General features: G+C 36.4%; 1 protein-coding gene across 3 annotated transcripts in view; it reads left to right on the top strand.

Moving 5' to 3' along the window:
* Nucleotides 1-15341, top strand: part of Fstl5 (follistatin like 5) — a 496179-nt gene that overhangs the window by 135313 nt on the left and 345525 nt on the right. The window lies entirely within an intron of this gene.

Raw genomic sequence — 15341 nt, forward strand, 5'->3', positions numbered from 1 at the left:
CTATCCTGACTTTCTTCAATATGAACAGCAATATGGAGGTGTAAGCCAAACAAACTTTCCTCCCCAACTTGCCTTTTGGTCATGGTGTTTGGTCACAGCAATAGAAACCCTAATGAAGACAAAGCTTATCAATCCCTTAAAGCAGTAAAGTTGGGTGGATGCATAGTTAATGATTGATTAAACTTAAAATTTTAATTTTACTATGAAAATATATGAATTTTTGTTCATTTAAAAAACACTAAAATTTAATTACAATATAAACACAATATAATTACCACTTTTTATTTGATTATTATTGTTAAATGTTTGTGTGTTTAAGCACATCAGTATGTAAATACAATCTGCTGAGTCCAGTTACATGTGTGCATATGATATCAGGTCTGATCACTTGATGTTAGATAACCGATTAGTGGGTTCATTCCTGGGAAAGACTGATCTTCCCTCTTGAAAGGAGAATTAATTGCCCGTAGTTCATTGCCTAAAGATGAGGCCCTGTGAAATCTTTATATGTCAAGTTAGCATATTTATTGGTGTTGCCACTGTTCAGGTCTTATTTAGGCAGCCATATATTTGAGGTATCAGGTATTTAACCTCTCTGTCAGTCATTTCTAGGAGACACAAATTTATAGCAAATTTCCTGGGTCTCTGCCTCTTACCTTATTCCTACCTGCTCTTCTGTGATATTCCCTAAGCCTATGTTTTTGAAATATTTTAAATTTAAATATTTTAACATATCTTGTAGAAAATCCAATGTGGTCCCAACACCCACAATGCAGCTCATGTGTAAGTGCAGTTCCAGTTCTGATGCCCTCTTCTGGCTTCCATAGGCATTCCCAAACGCTTAGCCATACATGCCTGTCAGACAGTCACAATGATGAGTAATGATAAAAAGCAATGCGAGGCCATTCAGCGTGGGAACATTGGGAAAAGAAACAGTAAAAGGGGTTCAGACCTTAATTTAATCTTCTGATCACTGACGAGCTATAGATTAAAATAGATCAAAGACTGAGGCAAGGGACAAGAGGCAATTATTTAGCAATCACAATCAAGTTGTGGGCCCGCATGTTCTCTGCTGAGGTCCTGCATAGAGTTACATAGATTGTTAGTCTCTTAATCATTATCCTATCCGGACAGAAGCTCCTATCACATCCGCTTCAGGATGTGACTTAGACCTCACAGGTATTTGTTCTCATCAGCGCTGTATAACCCTGAGGGCTCATCTTTGCTTGGGTGTAGTTTTAATCCCTTTCTCTTCCAGAAATCCAAGGTGACTCAAAAGGTTTGAACGATGAGTTATTTCTGTGGTTTTCATCTTTGTGAGGTGGAGGGGAATGAGATATTAAAAGAGAATCAGGCAAGAGAGTCTGCAGCATAGTAAAAGAGACAGGCAAACCACAGAAACAAACAAACAAACAAACAAACAGATGTTTGGAAGAAACATAGATGTTCTAAAATGACATTTGTGTCCTTCAATCAGACTATCACACTATAGAACAACGGCCTCAAAAAAAACGAGAATTTCTTCAGGAAGAAGAAAATGTGGGGAACTGGGGTCACAGCTGAAGGGAGAAAATTTTCCCTGGAAATAGATTTCAAACAGTTCTAACAGCTCTTCCTGACTCTGGATTTACATTTATCTTTAGAGCTTTATTTTATATTTTTCATTATGTTTAGGTATGGTCTGCATGTGAGTCCACATGAGGTCAGAGGAAACAAGTTCCCTGGAGTTAGAGTTGGAATCCAGATGAACTGCTCAATATGATTGCTTGAAACTGAACTAGTTTCTTTGCAAGAATAGTACATTCTCTTAACCTCTGAGCCATCCTTCAAGTCCCATTCATTATATTTCAGGTTAACACACAATTCTTTAATACTGAAAGTAAGCAATTATGTTTTAAAAGCATGCTTTATAAGGGTGCATTTTGATTGTCCATGATATAATATAATGTTAAGTGGAGAAAGGCAGTTAAAGCAATCCTTTGATCCAACAATCTTCAAGGATTTCAAGCACATATGTATCTGAAATTATTTATAAAAATTATGTCTAGTATTAGTGGAGATAATGAACCTTGCACTGGGCCAATAGCAAATGGTTATATAATTTAATGTACACTTAGCTCATTCCAAACTCATCATTTTTTCTCTTTAAGAAATGAATGATTGTAGGAGTCAGAGGGGATGGAGGACACCAGGAGAATATTGTCCACCAAATCAACTAAGCAGGGCTCACATGGGTTCAGAGAGACTGAAAGTGCAAGCACGGGGCTTGAGTGGGTCTATACCATGTCCTGAGTATATGTTATGGCTGTTAGATTGGTGATTTGGGGGGACTCCCAACAGTGGGGGTGTGTTTCTCTAACTCTTTTGTCTACTATTGAAACTTTTTACCTCCCGTTGGGTTGCCTTGTCCAGCTTTGATAGTAGGGATTTTGCCTTGTCTAATTGTATTTTGTTTCGTTCTTGTTGGTTGTCCTCTCTAGAAGGCCTGCTCTTTTCTGAGGAGGAAATGGAGGGGAAGTGGATCTGGGGGAGAGAATACATGTGGAGTGAGCAAGGATGAGTGGAGCGAGCAGAAACTGTGATCAAGATGTATTGTATGAGAGATGAATCTATTTTCAATAAAAAATTTTTAAAAGGAATGTTTTTACTACTTTCATGCTTCTTCAGAATAAAATGATACATCTTATATTTTCTGCATTTACTTAAGTATTTATTCATTAGTGCATATGTGTGTGTGTGTGTGTGTGTGTGTGTGTGTGTGTCTGTCTGTCTGTCTGTGTCTGTGTCTGTGTCTGTGTCTGTCTGTCTCTGCAAGGCAGCACATACTTACCTGCACATCACAGTACCGCATTCAGGAGTTGTTTTTCTCCTTCTGCTTGGTGGATTCCAGGGAACAAACTCAGGTCCTCAGCCTTGGCAAAATGTGCCTTTATCTACTGTGCCATCTCTGAAGTATCTAATATACCATTTCTTATGGTTACTTCTCCTAAAGTGGCAAAATTATGTACTGTAACTGTATTTAACCTCAAGATTAGCAATAGGATTCTATTGTCTATCACAAAAGAAACTAAAATATTCTGATTACCATTTTATTACTAAGTTTGTCATCATTCCTTACATATTTCTTAAATATATTAATGAATTTAATGTATCAATTTTAAATTTTCTAGGCGAGAATTTTATCAAATGATGTTCAAAGCCAACTGGCATTGCTCCACTATAGAATGTTTTAAGCACAGGGATGAGTGTCTGCCCTTTTGAGTTAGTAAACAGGTGCCTACATCAAAGCAAAGTAGATGTCTCAGGCATATTTAGAAACCTTAGGTAGAGATAGTACATGATTGCTTCTTATTTATGATTTTGGTGGTTTGAGTTACTTTCCACTGAGGTTCAGTTCTTTTCCTACTGTCCTTATCCAGATTTTCATTCATTGCTACTTTCTGTGCCCTTTTGTTTTTGTCAACTTAACACAAACCTTGACATATGGGAACAGGAAATTAAGATGAGGAATACCTCCATCAAATTAGCCTGTGTGGTTTCTGTGAGTCCATTGCTAGTTGTTTTAATAGGGCCCCAATCCATTCGTGATCAGGTGGGACTGGACTGTGGGAGGATAGTAGTTGAACAAGTCTGGATATGGATATGCCAGTAAGCAGCTTTCCTTTGTGGCCTCTGCTTCAGTTCCTGGCTGTAGTAGAAACACTCTCTGGTGCATGTTTCTTTTAATACTAATTAATTTAAGATTAAAAAGATTAATCCCAGCACTAGGGAAGCAGAGCCAGGCAGATCTCTGTGAGTTTGAGGCCAGCCTGGACTACCAAGTGAGTCCCAGGAAAGGCGCAAAGCTACACAGAGAAACCCTGTCTTGAAAAACCAAAAAAAAAAAAAAAAAAAAAAAAAAAAATTAAAAAGGGCTGTTATCAAAGGTTTTTTTTTTTCTTTTTATTGCATCCCTCATGCTCATCATGTGATTTCTATACTTAGGTCTATTTATGTGATGTTTTCTGTAATGATCTATTGAACCAACTTTGTAATACAGAAAGATTCCATCTTGGTTGGGGTGAATGATCTTTTTGATGTGTTGTTGACTTGTTCCACAATGTTTAATCTACTCATTCATCTGTTGATGGATACCTAGATGGTAAAGTCTAGTATTTTATGGTATAGGCTAGTAGAGGTGACAGTGTAGGTATGGGGAGGAAGAAGGTTGTGAGTTTTGTTTGTGTTTTTATCATTTCCTTCCTCCAACTGTCAGGAGAACGTCAAAGCTGACGTTCCTCTGTGGAAAGAAGGAAATGACCTGCCTGTTGTAGCAGTCAGACCTGTGGACAGACTAGGGCAGTGACTTCTAAGCAGGGTCCTTTTCTATTCAGAATTGTGTACTCTCTGGCTTTATGATTCTGTTGCTGCTAAAAAATCAAATGCAATCGAATTTGTACTCACTTTGATCTGGATGAACATTTTACTGTTTTTCACAAACTTATAGAAAATTCTATTCTATACTTTCATTATCTCTAAATTTCAAAGTATGTCATGATAAGTGTACACTGTAATTCATTCATGCTGGGTACTGAGCAAAGTCTCTAAGTTTGGCAATCCATTTTTTTTTTCAGTTCTAGGAAATACTTTAATAATTTATTAATTATTTCTTCCCATCTGTTTTTCTTCCCTGCCCATCTGGACCTTCTATTATTTGGCTTTAGAAATTCAGGAACTGACAGTCATATGGCTTGACATTTTCTCTTTTCTATATTTTATTTTATGTTCACTTACTCGTTTTCCATATACTTTTCTTACTTTTGTATGCTGTATTGCTCTTAGATACTTTAAGGATCATACCTTTTTAAAATAAATTCAAGTAGATCATTTTTTTTTTATAAAGACTTTTGTTGTTTTATTTTAAGGATTAGCTGTGCTCTCATTTCTGTGAGCATAAATCAGTAAGATACAGGGCTGTTTTGTTTTGTTTCTACAGTACTTGTCCTCACTGTTTAATCTCATTTCACATTGTTTACATGTTTATTTTGACCTGATGGTCCATACGAGGATTTTCTCAGCTGTCTACTTCATGCAAGCTTTCATCTCTTGATTAAGAGAGGGACATACTTTGTGGTGACAGTTTACATGGTCAAATCCAGTTCTCAGGAGGCTATGACAGGGGCAGAGCTAATAGATGACTACAAGTTCAAGGCTAGTATGGGCTGCATAGAAAGAGCCTATGAAAGAAGAGGGAGACAAAGAGGAGGATGAGAAAAGACAGAATAACAAAAATCATGCTTTTGTATTACAGATCATTGGGTAAATGTCTTCAACTGTAAGCTTCCCTGAGGATGACACAAGTGAATACGTTTTAGTAAACTCCCAATATCATGTTCAAAAGATCCTTAACACAAAAGCTAATGCTATGGCAGTGAAAAATTTTGTGTGGTTGTGGAGGACAAGCCACGGAGACAGGGATGCTCTTAGTCTTCTAAATTCAACATTTTCCATCTCTGTTATGAGTGTATAGTCTTCTAGACTTTTAACATGATTGTGCATTGGTGGGGAACTAGTAATCCAATGATGGATCAAATAAGACCTCTGTATTCTAGTAATAACTGTAAGACTTATATTGCAAGGTACTTGGAAATTTATGTAAAAAGGGAATCTGCTTAGTAAATAATATTTTTTTCCAGTTTACTCATCTAAAAGCTTAGAGTCAGCTTTCAAAGAGCCACTAAACAAATTCCCATTATTTATATAACAGGCTGTCTCTATTTTGGGACTGCATCTCTAAAAGTCTACATATATATTTTAAAATTACTAATTTATAGTTGGTTCAAAATTTTTTAAAGGAGCAAAATTGTGCTCCATATTAAAGAGAAGTTAACTTAAGAGAAAAATATATTTATGGTAGCATGTGCATAATATATTTAGAAAAAAAATAGAGATTAAAAAGTCTGCATTATTTTCTAGACTTTTATAATTCCCAAAGTCAAAATTATTAATGTAATGAAGACACTGAGAATGAGGTCGGATTTGATACAGAGTTTGAAAAAGTCTTGTCAAAATGCCCAACAGTAATTATCTCATTGTGGTGTCTCTGGATTTGTTTGACAAGTAAGATTTTGTAATATATATGGACAAAATCCACTAACTTTCTCTGATGTGGGTGGAGAGTGGTGGTCAGTAGGTGGTTGAAGTGGCACTCTGTGTGGCATTCACAGAGACATCAGGAATGGACATTCATTATTTTTTTCCCTTTTTCTTGTGTCTGTTTTCTAGTGTTGATATCAAGGTAATACTGGGCTTTGTAAAGAATGTAAGCAGTGATCTTTCTTTTTCAATTTTGTGGAATAATTTGAGGATCATTGGTCTTAATTCTTCTTTATAGGTGTGGTAGTATTTAATTGTAAGTCCATCTTGGTCTGGGATGTTGTGGTTGTTATAATACAGTTTTTCTTTTAAATTGTTGCTGCAATTTCATTGTTTGTTACATATCTGTGTAATTTTGTTTATATATCCTCTTGATTAACTTTGGTATACACATGTGTCTAGAAAATAATTTACTTTTTGACTTTTATATTTGCAAATTTGCAATTTTTCAAATCACATAATAATGATCCTCTGAATATCATTCATGTCAATAAAGCATCTTCTTTTTCAGCTTTAATTTTATTGCTTTGAGTCTTCTATTTCTTTTGGTTAGTTTGGCTAAAAGATTGCCAGTCATATTCTTTATAAAGATATATTTTGGTTCTAATTGTGTTTGTGTGTGTGTGTGTGTGTGTGTGTGTGTGTGTGTGTGTGTGTGTATGTGTGTATGTGCGTGTGTGCCTGTGTGTATGTGTGTTTGTGTGTATGTGCGTGTGTGTGTGTGTGTGTGTGTGTGTGTGTGTGTGTGTGTGTGTGTGTAGATGGATATGTGCACAGGAGTGCAGGTGCCTACAGAATTGCCCTAACCATACATTTCTAACTTTCATTTCTTTCCTTCATTGTTTGCATTTTCTTTTAGATTTCATTTATTTTCTTTCCCAGTCTTTATCATTTCTTACTGTATATTGCTTCAGCATTTCTTAAGGCCTTGAGGAATATCGCCTTGTGTTTCATAAAATATTTATGTTTTCCAATGTGTCAATAAAATAAAATCACTTAATTTCTAAGGCTATGTAAAAGTCCTGAGTAGGAACCTTGCCAAAGATGATGTGAGAAAGGCAAAAAAGCAAATGCAATTATGTTCTGTACTGTATATAATCAGGGGATTTTAAATTAATATGCATAGGTACAACTACTACATAGAAACTGATAAATACCTGGGGTCATAAGAGTGAGAGGGCTGTCCCTACCGCTCACCAGCTGCAGTGCAAAGGACAGTGGTCCCTGTGCCTAACCTGGGTAACACAATAGAGCCTTACATAAAGGTATAGTGTTGGAAAGCTGACCCTGAGGGGATGAAAGCAACAGAACTGGCCCCACCCCTACTTGTTGCTGCAAGAGGTGAATTAGCTGGGGCAATGCTGGAGAGCTCACCCTGGTGGTGAAGACAGGGAAGAACTGGTTGGAGGACCACCCTGACAGCTGCCCAGGCCCAGATCCCGGGTTTGGCCCACCCCAACATCCACTCCATCTATGATCCGCTGGAGCACATGAAGGGACCTGACCCTCAGACACAAAGCTGCAGGTTCTCCACAACAGGAGGCAACAACAGGATATCCAGGAAGAGTTCCAGTGAGGGCTCAGAATCGACAGTGTAGTAGAAACCAGAGACCAGAAGGAGACTAATGACTCTTTGCAATGAACACTTGCAAGTAAAGATATGTGAACAAAGGGGTTTACTGCATAACTCACTGTGTCACACTGCAGCTTCCATGATGAGATTTTTAATCCCCTCCCCTTTTAATATTTTTTTCCTTTTTTCTCTGAAATTTTGTTTTAGTTGGGGGAGGGTTCAGGGGCAGAAGGTGGATGCCAAGGGATGGGGAAATGAATGAGATCAAGATACATGATGTAAAAGACATATAGAATAAATAAAAAGAAAAGAAACAGACAAATAGAATCGAAAAACACAAATTATCACTGTGCAGCACTTTTTCCTGTCTGAGGTGGACTGGTCTTGAATCACAGGGAGGCCTGTGCAGTGCAACCATGAGTGAATCCGAAGGCCTTGCCCCTTGCAGTTGCCCACCTCACCAAGAAGCTACTTGACTTTGTTCAGCATTCAGAAAGGAGTCAGTTTGGCCACCAAAACCCTCAGTAGGGGTATCCCTGAGTTCACTGTGATGGCATCAGATGCTGAGGCCTTTGAGATCATCCTGCATCTCCCACTGCTGTGGGAAGACAAGACTCTCCCCTATGTATTTGTGCCTGTGTGATCTCTAGGCTTGTCTTCATCTGTTCTGTCACAATCAAAGAAGGCTTTCAGTGAAAGCAGCACGTCAATTCTGTTCATTGAAAGGCTCCTGATGTAGGCCTATGGCTTCTACCCCTTCCCGTCAACTCCCACCTTAGCTGTATATCATATTGTTCATTAGCAGGCAGTGTTTTCAGGCATATTTGATTATAATATTGTGCTACATTTGTTTTTAGTATTTTTAATTTGTCTTACAGTGATGTTTTGTTCCCAATTTCCCCATCTCCACACCATCTCTTTTACCATTTTCTTAGTCATTCTTAAAAAAAGAAAATAAAATGCTACCTAAGACAGGTGAGAGGCAGAATGTCAGCATTTAACAGCTGGAGGAACCAGAAGCTTAAGGGAGTGACGGCATCTACTTTCCTCTGCAAACTCCTTCATCTGTGTAGAGCACTATGACAGTAACTCATACCTTTGCACACTGGATCTCTGTAAATGTCTCCATGACTGAGGAGTTTGCTTTGGGTAGCAGTTCCCCTCACACCTATTATTTAAAGCAGAAGTTTGATAACATTACACTTATGTCAAAGTGACATTCATCAATGTTTTCCTGTATTCTTGATGTAACTTTATAATCTTACCCCACCCCCAACTGTGCTCCTGAGGGTTTTAGGGCAGTAACAATTCAAACAGATGTTCTGCAGGCACCAGAGACAGCCTGGGTGGGTTTGATTGCCTGGATATTGAGGAGAGTCAGGAACAAGGATCAGTGTATTGGGGTCAGAATAAAGGATCCCGGGGAAATTGTGGCTGTTTGGCTGGAATCTACAGGAGAAACATTACTATCCCGAAAAGATCTTCTCCTTAGTGAATGGGGATTTTTCACGGAGCAGTTTGACAGCTACTGTGAGAGACCTTACCATTTTGGTCCCACAGCATAGATCAAATGCATTTTTTATCACTTGAAGGGCATTGTAGGGGTTTGTTCATTCTTGAGCATCCTAATAAAGAAAAATGTTTATATTTTATTTTAAGTGAAAAGGAAATTCAAACTATTGAAATGCAAACTATCAGTGAGATATCAGGCTAGATAGATATCGATAGGAATGCATGCTTATTGTTGGAGAAGTGTAAAATAGTGTATTCACTTCCAAATTATGCACTTACCATTTGATAAAGCATGTGAACTCCTATTTACTAAACCAATGGTATTCACCCTCCCTAATGCTGTGTCCTTTTAATACAGTTCCTTATGTTGTGATGACCTCCAACCACAAAATTATTTTCATTGCTGCTTCATAACTGTAATTTTGCTACTGTTATGAATCACAATGTAAATATATGTGTTTTCCAATGGTCTTAGTTAACACCTGTGAAAGGAGTCGCAACTCACAGGTTGAGAATCACCATTAAAATACTCTGAAAACATAAAACATATCTGAGAACATTTGTTTATGTGATCTTTATAAAGTCAAATATTAGAAGTAACTTAGACATTTTTCAATAGGTGAATGAATAAACAGATTGATAATCTATACAGTAGGATACTAGGCAGCACTAAAAATGAAATTTCCTAAAAACCTGTGAATAGATATGGAGCAATCCATGAGGCATATTGTTCAGTAAAAACCAACACTAAATCAGCCCTGAAAACATACATACAAGTAACATTATATGGATTGAGCAATTTATATTTTGGAATATATATGCATATACATATACATATATGCATGAATACCATTAATGAAAGAAGAGAACATTAATTTGAGAAAAAGTTGGGAAAATGGAAGGGTTTTAAGGTAAGAAAAGGAAGGAAAATGTAATTATATTATAATTAAAAAAACTGTTAAAAAATGGGATGCATAATGTTTAATTTCAACTATAGGACATTCTGGAATGCCCTAAGATAGAGATCAGAGGTTGTCAGGATCTCAGGAGACCAAGGACAGAAAGAAATGGTTGCATAGACCACTCTTAAAGAAAACATTTGACAATGCCCAATCATGGTGCAGCTCTTGCTACAACATTGATGCAATATGCCGATGCTGGGGAGCCTGTATGTTCTGGGTGGTGGCAGATTGTAGGAGATGTCTCTGCACTCCTGCTTATTTTATCTTTAAAAATACACTATTGCAGAATTAGCTGAAGATCTCATAAGCTGTTCCAAATAAGATAGGGAGACAGTACCACATCCAAGGTAGAGAGGACCCTCTCTTCTCATGGGTTGTCTTCAGTAGTGACACAGGAGCAACACCAGGAGATGCAGGCCACAATCACAGAGGTCACGGAAAGGTCACGCTGTGTAGTCCTCTGCATGCCTTCCAGTTGTTTGCTATACTTGTCACTAGCCATGAAACGTATGAGAAATGAAACCATTTTGTTACTTTACAATATACAAAACAAAATTTTATTTTGGTTTCCCAACTTTCTATACGTGGGTGGCAAATTATCATGAAAATGGATGCTTGCAACAACTCTAAATCAAAATATATAATTATGGAAATGAAACTTTTGTATCTTCTCCCATTTTCTGTATTTCTTGTTTCTCTTTTTCATTTCAATTTTTAAAGGTTTTCATTATTTTTAACTTTTTGGCATCTGAGAAAAATATCGTGTTAGAATTTCTTGGCAATTTTAGGAGTGTTATTTTGAAGCACACTAGTTCAAACACTTCCTTGATGTACCTTGCCTGTGTCTTTATTTTGTAATGGGGTTTGTTATATAGACCATGTTGGCCTAGAACTTGATGTCTATCTACATCCATTTATATAATTCCCAGAATACAGGCATATGATACCTGCCCAGCCTCAACAGACTTTTTAATGCAGTTTGTTGGGAAAGACAATTATTATAACAATTTTATTTGTATATCGTATTGCTAGATCCATAATAACTTATTATTCTTAATCATAATCATTGCATTCCTTAATCAAATTTTCCATACCAGACACTTCCAGTGCCATGTGTATCGAATCTTCTTAGCAACTGCATGATAACATTATTAACTTTGTTGCTATTTCTCTCTTATTTATTTAAGTAATACATAATGAATTCTAATAATGTTGTTATTTGATAAAAAAATGAGGCTTGAGCATTTAATTAATTGGCTAATACCATTCTCAGGGAAGACTGGTAATAAAATTTTAAAAGTCAAAGTTGCACTTACCCGTATGAAACAAAATCAAATAACAAAGCCTTAGATTAATAGATCAACTTATCATATATAAGTCAAAATTAGTTTATATTTGGTATAGTTGAGGATATTTTAGATTATGTAAATATTTTTAAGTTAAGCATTGTCAATATGTGATACTTCAATGCAGGTGAAAAATACATCTTAGTCATTCTAGAGACATCTAAGTATATTTTACATACATAACTTCAATTAGAATCATGCTTTAGCAGACAAGTTTAAACAAAGGGATTACGTTATGGAGAGACTAAAAGCAACTTGCTAGTTACCCTTTGTTTTATTGATAGAATATCAAGGTCAGACAAAACTACAGTTTAAAAACAAAAGAAAATGAGCCCTCTTCTTTGACTAAATTGTTAATAAATTAGAGTTGCTATTAAATACATCTTACACTTCAGCATCACACATGTTGGAAGACAACATGTGAAATAACGACACTAATTAAATGATATGTTTATATTCCATATAATAATTAACTCAGCTCACCTAATCTGTTGTTTCTCCTCCCCCATTATCATTTTAAATCTTGATTCAGTCTTTTCCCCATATCCTATCATCATCAGCTTTCTAAATACTCATTGATAAATAGCTCTGTTGTTGTTTGTTGTTTTCTTTTACTCCTTTGGGGGCCCACCAGTCATTCCCAAATAAATCACACTCGGAGGGAGGGTTATTCTTAATTATAAATGACCAGCCTTAGCTAGGCTTGTTTCTTGCTAGCTTTTCTTAACTTAAATTAACTCCATCTGTCTTTTGCCTCTGGGCTTATCCCATTTTCTTACCCCTGTAAATCTTATTTTTACTCTGTGGCTTGCAATGTAGCTGGGTGGGTGACCAGGAGTCCTCCTCCTTTTCTGGCTTCTTCTTCTCCCAAATTTCTCCTTCCATTTATCCTCTCTGCCAGACAGCCATGCCTATTTCTCATTCCTGCCTCACTATTAGCCATTCAATTCTTTATTAGACAATCAGATGTTTTAGACAGGCAGAATTTAACTTCACAGAGTTAAACAAATGCAACATAAACAAAATTAACACATCTTAAAATAATATTCTATATACCTCAGCTGCGTTGGGTGCATTATGACATCCACCTTGGTGCTGTGTCCCTTAATCTTTTTTGTGCCCCTTACCAGGTCTCTAAATCTTTGCCTCTAAAATACTATCTTATTCCCTTTGCAAAGCATTTGAAGAAATTATCAATTTTATGCATCCCAGGCAAGTAATATCACAACTTACACATAAAAAGAAATTCACTTTCAAAGGTTTAACTCAATGTTAGCTATGTATCTGATATTGTCTTTCATATATATATATATGTGCATATATATAGATCTATAAATCTATTAAAGAGAAGCAAATTATGATTGGGAAGCTACAACAAATGTCTTTAATATAATATTGTGTAATTCTGCTTTTTGGTGTGATATTTAGCTTTTAATGTTTCAGTGTTTATAATTTGAACATTTAGTAATGCTAGGAAGGCACAGAAATTATCAAATGATGCAAATATAGAGTCCACTGTTGGAGAAACAAATGCTACTTTACCAAGCTACAAGTTAATCCTTAATTAAAATTAATTAAATGTGTTATCTGACTGTACTTTAAGAAAATCTTTGACATGCTGATCAGATTTAATTGATTTAACATTAGCTGAAACTTAAATTTAACATTAGTTGTGGCTAATTACTGTCACAAAGGATATGTCCTTGCTTTTCATTTACATAAATAAACTTTCTCAAGGAATTCCTATAAATCAATTGCATTTCTTTTAAATGTAGTAGCAATGAGCAACAAAAACTTCTAACTAGAATGTAAAATACTCTATTTATGTATACAAAATGGCCAGCATTTTAATTGAAATCTCTGTTCAGAACAGGATATAAAAGCAATAATTTAGGAATAGAGACTCTTGGAGACACACATCAACCTCAGTGTATCAGAAAGAGCATTCTGTTACCAAACCAACGTTAGTGTACCAGACAGCCACATGTTATTACACCAACCTCATGTATCATATAGTACCACCTGTTATCAGACCAACATTGGTGTGCCAGATAATGCCACCACCTGTTATCACACCAACATTGGCATACCAGATAGTGCCACCACCTGGTACCACAACTCAGCCAAGGGAAACTGCAATATTTCCATGAGCTGCCTCAGCTTTACTAACTGGTGAAATTATCACTCTTTTAATAAACCTTCACTTAGTAAATAAGTACTTTCTTGATAAATTTTAGTATTTAGCTGTAAAAATAAAGATATAAAATTATCTAAAACATAATAATGACAGAAAAATTCCTGATAGTCTGTCAAACAGCACACAGACCTCTGCCGTGAAGGTTAGGATTCACTGGGAAAAGCAAGCCCAGCCCTCTACTCCATGCAAGTTTATCATCCTTGTCCCTTAATATGTAGACTAGACCAGACTTAATCATCTAGCATACACCTCTGACACTCCATGAAACCAATAAAAGTAAAGAATTTTATTAGTTTCTGGGAACTGAAGAACATGTTCTTTCCAAACCTCTGTCAAAATATATGGTGGCTATCCCAATGCAGCCCCTCTCCAGGTTAGAGAGGAGTTCTCTCTCTCTCTCTCTCTCTCTCTCTCTCTCTCTCTCTCTCTCTCTCTCTCTCTCTCTCTCTCTCTCTCTCAGTTCTGTCTGTCTGTCTGTCTGTCTCTTTCCCCCTCTCTTATTCGTCTGACTCTTGTATGCTATTATACCACACCGTTGTACTCCTAATGCCCTCTCCCTTCAAGGCCCAATCATGGTGGCTTCTCTCACATCATCATGAGGGTCACTATCCTAATAATGATTATTCTGCAGGGTAATTTCCTATCAATTCCTTTCCCAGTCTTAACATTCTGACCTGTACTTTTTACATAGCATACCATCTAGCATCTCCCAAAATCCTTTGCATATGGAAGAGGAGGTTGGAGTAGTGGCTGGAGTCCTGCTAACCTCTTTCCTACTGCCAATAGCTGAGCTATCATTTCTCTGTAATATTCTGCTCAGTTAGTTGCCATGACTACTGAGCAAAGTAGTCTCTAGCCCAAGATGGTGCTGGAATGATCATGCTATGCCCAGTGAAAGAAAGACCACACTACTACACGATTTTTCAGCTCTGTGTCACTCAAAACCAAAAAAGGCTGAGCATCCTTCTGAAATGTGATAGAAAGTTTTTTTTTTAGACACAATGGAAACAGATTAGAGAAATTAACTTACTGGCAACCAATAGCAACCATGGTATTTGGGCATGGCGTGATGAGCTGTTACTTAGTTTGGATATGAAGTGATGAATTGGAGGCCTGTGGTTGATGGAACTCTGGCTATTTCCACTTGTCAGCATCTCAGCTTTTTGTTAAAGCTGTGTACCCCGAAATTTTAGTTTGGTCTATGTATGTCCTGAGTTAGGTTATTGTTTGTACTATGCCATTGATATTGGTATGCTTTTGTTCAATTTTAATTTAGCTGATCTAAATTTGACTTGGAATCAAAGTATGAAGATGAAAATTAAAGTAATTTATGAGCTTAATTTATAATATCAAACTAGTATTTTAACTTTTCTCAATTGTATGAAAGTTCATTTTGAAGGGTCAATAATAATAGCTAAGAAATAAAGCTTCATGCATGTAAAATTTTTTAGTGTTACTCAAGGCACACTTTGAACTCTGCTTACAAATTTGTTCTTGTAATTATTATGGTGACATCACGTAGATTCAATCGAACTCCAAAGAATAACTCCAAACTTATAGTTACATAGACAGACCTGGATAACCTCAGTGGGTCACAAAACAAAAATATCAGACAT

Source organism: Peromyscus eremicus, chromosome 6 (genome assembly GCF_949786415.1).
Source record: "Peromyscus eremicus chromosome 6, PerEre_H2_v1, whole genome shotgun sequence".
Taxonomy (NCBI): Eukaryota; Metazoa; Chordata; class Mammalia; order Rodentia; family Cricetidae; genus Peromyscus; species Peromyscus eremicus.